The sequence below is a fragment of the Cynocephalus volans genome, chromosome 1, assembly GCF_027409185.1.
Source record: "Cynocephalus volans isolate mCynVol1 chromosome 1, mCynVol1.pri, whole genome shotgun sequence".
In the NCBI taxonomy this organism is placed as follows: Eukaryota; Metazoa; Chordata; class Mammalia; order Dermoptera; family Cynocephalidae; genus Cynocephalus; species Cynocephalus volans.
Window position 1 is genome coordinate 214,803,946 of NC_084460.1, and position 5,923 is coordinate 214,809,868.

The 5,923-nt window shown below is 36.6% G+C and overlaps 1 pseudogene; it reads left to right on the forward strand.

Annotated features, from left to right (window-relative positions):
* The first annotated feature begins 242 nt into the window (after window positions 1-242).
* Window positions 243-719, forward strand: LOC134363083 (gamma-secretase subunit PEN-2-like; annotated as a pseudogene).
* The last annotated feature ends 5,204 nt before the right edge of the window (window positions 720-5,923 follow it).

The following is a 5,923-nucleotide window of genomic DNA, read 5'->3' on the forward strand; positions in this document are numbered from 1 at the left end:
TGGGTTCTGATCTATCTGACTGCAAAACCCATTTTTTAACCACTCACCATAGAGTCCACCACATGAAACTCTTAGAAATTAAAGTTTCTTTATCAAATACCAATATAAATGGCTAAAGAGATAACTGAGTAGGAAGTAGGGACAAGAGAGTTGGATTATATTGAATAAGGTGAACATTTTTAAAAAGTTCCTCATGTCAACTTATGATTTAAAAAAGTTTTGAAGAAAAAAGGAGCATCCAAGCAGGAGGAAGCTCCACTGGGGCGTGGTTCTTCGTGATCTTTACATCTGTCACTTAGGGTCAAGGCCTGGGTCTTGCCGGCAGACCCTTGGGAAGACCCGGCCCCAGCACAACTATGAACTTGGAGCGAGTATCCAATGAGGAGAACTTGAGCCTGTGCTGGAAGTACTACTTGGGTGGGTTTGCTTTCTTGCCTTTTCTCTGGTTGGTCAACATCTTCTGGTTCTTCCGAGAGGCCTTCCTTGTCCCAGCCTACACAGAGCAGAGCCAGATAAAAGGCTATGTCTGGCTCTCGGCTGTGGGCTTCCTCTTCTGGGTGATTGTGCTCACCACCTGGATCACCATCTTCTAGATCTACTGGCCCTGCTGGGGCGCCCTTGGGGACTACCTCTCCTTCACAATACCCCTGGGTACCCCCTGACAACTTCTGCATAAGCTAGGGACTTGTTCATTCTTCCAGGATAGGCTCCCCTGCTCTAAGCTCAGTCTCAAGCCCCAAAGATTTGTTCCGATCGCCCATGATCTCTGCTGACATCCCCTAATAAAGGACCTTAACTTTCAAAAAATAAAAAATAAATAAATAAATAAATAAAATAGTTTTGAAGTATTGGTTCCATCATGAGACCTAGAGTTCCATAAATCTATTTTTATTCACAGTCTTACATACAGTAAGATTTGATAAATATGCACTGAATAAATTAATTGTAGTATTATAGAATATAGTTTAAATTGACCCAATGAGCTCAAATTTTTAGTGATCTACTTTATTAAACAATCGATTATAGCATCTTTCAAGGTGATTTGTTTCTTGAAAAAATTAAAATCCTAATAGTGTCTTATATAATTTAAGACAAAGTACTTAGAACAATGTTATAATATGGTTCTCAAATATGGTGAATTCAGGTAATTTAAAACTATTGGGGGGTAGAGGGAGGTAGAAAGATTCCACCTGATGTTATAATAGGCACCTAATCAGAGAAGTCTGGGAGTAGGAGTGCGAAGGTCAAATGTAACAAACATGAACTTCTGTGGAGACAGGGAGAGGCTACCCAGAAGAAGCCATAAGAAGATCTAGTTCCATTTGGAAAAGGGTGGTAGAGTTAGTAACCCTTCTTTATGACTTAGCTTGGGGGAAATAAAGACCCATGCCAGCTCTTTTCTGTCCAACTTTCCCTATCTTGACAAAATTAATGTATTCTATAAATATTAGAATTCTGAACTCCTTGGAAACTGACTGCAGCTACCTTTTGGGATCAGTTTTGTAAACCTAGTATATTGATCCTATTGTATTTCTTGAGGTAGAGTTAGGGGTCCATTTAAATCTTTCCTGACTTTTTACTGATGGAATTTCTATTCTCTTCAAATTGCCATGCTGTTAGGGATCCCACTATATGACATTTTGTTGGTTTTGAACAGTAAATAAAGATGAGGCATATGTACATTGCTGGTTACTGTTGGGTTTCTTATGGCAACTACAATAACTGGTAGCTCCTCAAGAGGGAAAGCAGAAACTACAACAGTCCTACGTGATCCCCACTGGCAGAATTAGCAACACCAATGAGAAATAACAAAATTAGATATAACTTGATCTTTTCATGATGAACAGTGGAGGTGCATAACAAGCAAAAGTAGGTTTTGTCTGTCTGATTATAAGATTGTAAAAGATAGATATGATGGCTGCCATTTAACATGTTGGTTGGGAATACTGTGGTGCAGATTCAATATAAACTATAGGAATCTCGGCATGTGTATAAATGCCTAAAATTCTACTCAGAGGATTTTTTTTTGAGTTCTTTGTACATGAAAATCAAAAGTCTTTTCCTAAAGATTAAGTTGTTATGTTTAGCTGAATTCTAATGAATAATGTAAAATGTAAACAATAGAAAAAAATATGATTATTACGTGTTTAGTTATATACCAGTTCCTATGTATGGATTCTAATTAGGATTAGAGTTGAAGAAAGAATGCAGCTACTATGTGAAAAAATATAAACTACACAACTGACCTAGTTGAAAAATTAGATGAATATATACACACACACATACACATATGTGTGTGTGTGTGTGTATATATATATATATATATATATATTTACATAACTGATATTAACCATGGGAACAGACTCCATCCAGAATATTTCTTAGAACAAACTTAGGAAAGTCCAAGGCATCTTCTCTCAAAATGCCTGAAGACAAATCTAATATTTAATGCCTTGGTCTGCTCTTAGAGATATATATCTTAAATTATAAACGTGTACTAAGGAGCATTTTAATTGGGCAGGTATGTGTGACTTTTAACTTTCATTGATAGAAGCATTTTCTTCCCTGTATTAGTAGAACACTGTGTGACTCAGAACTCTTTTTGATTCCTGGGGTGCAGAAAGACAGTCTGATGAACCCACACCATTTTATAGCTGTGAGACACATATTTTCCTCCTACACATATATCACCTGTAATTGTAGGCAAGGTTGAAACTACTACCAGAAGTTAGGGATAGAGGATCTCCACCAGCCCCTATTCCAATACCAATGAGGCTTTTGGGATATATCCCAATATGCTTGTGAGATAGCCACACTTTCTCGCCTTTAAACTTTGGGCCGAGGAAAATTACTTCAATTCTGTTAAATAAGGATGACCTTACTTGAGACTATGTGTTGTTCTCTCAGTTTAGAAGCCTATTCATAATAGTGGACTTTCATGAACTTCAGACTTTAAAAATGACTTTGGTTTCCTCTTTCTCTACCTTGCAAGTCAATATTGCTTTTGATGTAGAAAAGTTCTCCAGTTCTTTCTTATATGAATAAGTGGCATGGTCAGGAATACAGAGTGAATGTTTTGTCCCTGGATCTTTCTGCCTTGGTCCATTTCCCCCTAAATCCTGTACTTCAGTAGGTTCCAATAATTCTTTTACAATTTCTCTTATAATTGTCTCTTTCTTTTTATTTCTGCCATCCCACCCACCCTAGTCCATTTTTACTGTGTAATTGAATGGTTTGGATTCTCTGCTTTGGCTTCCTTTCACTCACATAGATGAGTTTTTTTAAAACATGAATTTTGGTTCATCACACTTCTGCTCAAACTCTCAAAGACTTGTATATCCTGAAAGATAACATCTAAACTTCCTAACTCAACAGCTTTCAAAAATCAATCTCCAATCTCAGGATGGTAAAATTATTCATGGTTCCTTCAGTAAAATTATAATATCCTTTAAAGACAGGGGCAGGCTGTTTATCCAACAGAGGTTTACTAACTGTCCACCATGTACTAACCACTGTCCAACTGGTGGGAATATCAAGATGCCTAACCCCTGTCTACAGAGCTTTGAGTCTAGAGAAGGAGATGAACGGTAAAGAAACAATCATATGAATGAACGTACACTTACAAATGGAGATAACAGGTCTGAAAGAAAGGTCTGTTGTTCCGTAAGAGCACATAGCAAAGGATTCAGACAAAGAGGGTCAGAAAAGATTCTCTGAGAAAGTGATTCTTCAAATAAAATCTGAAGGGTGAGGTGAAGTTACCTAGGCAAGAGATGGGGAGACAGGTAGATGAAGAACATATGCGACAGACGGAACAGCATGTGCAAAATCCTTGTGCAGGGCAGAGCCGGTACATTCAAGTTACTTTAAAAAAAAACCTGTGTGGTTGAAGAAGAGAGAGAACAAGAAGAAGAGCAAAGTGAGACAATGTTAGAGAGAGAGAGGTAGGCAGGGGCCAGATCAGCACACAGGGTCCCGTGGGCCCATGATATAGATTTTGGTTATTGATATAGACCAGTGGTTTTCAACAGGGAGCAATTTTGCTGCCCAGGGGACATTTGGCAGTGTCTGGAAATGTTTTTTGATAGTCACACTGGGTGGAGGAGCTACTGACATCTAGTAGGTAGAGGCTAGTGATGCTGCTAAACATCCAACAATGCTCAGGACAGACCTCCACAACAAAGAATTATCTGGTCCAAAATGTCACTAGTGCTGAGGGTGAGAAACCCTGACACAGACAATGAAATTCCACTCAAGAATTTTAAGAAAGTGAAATGGGATGACATGACCAGATTTGCCTTTGAATAGCTCATTCTGGCTATAATGTAATAAGTGACTTGGAGAGGTGGTCAGAAGTGAGTCAGTACAGTTTTCTAACAGAGTGGGCAAGAGATGATGGCACCTTGGACTACTGTGATGGCAAAGAAAATGATCTGTTTTTGTTGTCAAGAACAGTCATCACAATGCATTCTTAGCAGCTAAAAGTCAGATCAAAAGATGCTCCATCTAACATGACCTCATCTTTGCAATAAAATATTTCCATGTGCATATGCACAAGTAGAGTTCTGAAAAGCTAGATATTAACATGGTACCATGGGAGGCAAGATTTTAGTTTCTGAAAAATCTCTTCATCTATTTATTTACTCTTTGCTTATCTTTATATTTTCTATAATGAATATGTATAATTTTTATAATAAATGAACAAAGTAGAAAATTTTGGCCCCAACCTACATTTCCAATAAATTATAGATCAATTACATCACATATGGTATGTGATGCTATATACACTTACCATATTTCTCTTCAAACATTTTCATATTTAATATGACAAATTATAGAAATAGAAACCAGGTAAAGCCTTGAAGGAGAAATCAAGTTTCCAAAGGATGAAATGCAGTTATGAGTATTAACTAGTATTTATCCTTTTACTTTGGTGGTGGCATGTGATCCCTGGGTCTTTTTGTGCACCTGCTGATCAAACCAAAATCTCATTTCTCCTGGAGTGACTATTTTTATTCTTGCAGTGGTATGCTACGTAATCCCCAAAGTGAAGGGTCTGCTCATTTTTCCATAAGCTAAGTTGGTGAGTTATTATAGACTTGACATAAAATTTATTTATTAAAGGAAATGCTGTAATTTAGTACTGCTTGATTCTAAATGTATTCAATGACATGTTTGATCTTGGCAAATCACTTAATCTCCATGAACAAGAACATTTTTCATCTGTTTTGGTTTGGAGAGCACACCTTGTGATTTTGTGACTCTAATTCTTAGATATGTTTGGATGGTAAACAATGTCATGGTAATGATGATGTAATTGAATAGCCAGTATATTAATATCGCAGGGTAGAATAATGCAATTGAGCCAGAAAGTCCCTATATTTAAGTGTTCTTTGTTTAATGGCACCTTTTCAAGTTACATAACTTCTGCTTGTCATCAGGTACCTTGTTGTATTATCACATAATTAACTAATTGACTAATAGTCTAGTGGACCTTAAAGAGGTGCTGATCTTACAACCAGGCAACAAATTAGGTACTTGTAGAATCTAGTTTATTAATTTGTATTTTATTATTCACTTATTCTGTAAGTGTGATGTTCTCTAAACACAACATTATTATATAATACAATACTTGATTACATAATACAGTACTTAGAGAATAAGTGACTAATAACATAAAATTAGTCGACTATAACTAATCATTACAAAGTGTGCAAACAGAATGGTCTGGTGGAATAAAGCAAGCCTCAGAAAACATGACTTCCAGACACACTTTAACTGCGTGAACTTCAATAGTCATATTACTTCTTGGACCTTCTATCCCTAATATTTTAAATAAGGGAATTGAAACAAATAATCTCTAATTTTCTTCCAGCTCTACATCGTATGCATTTGTTGAATGACAATTAACATAACTATATAA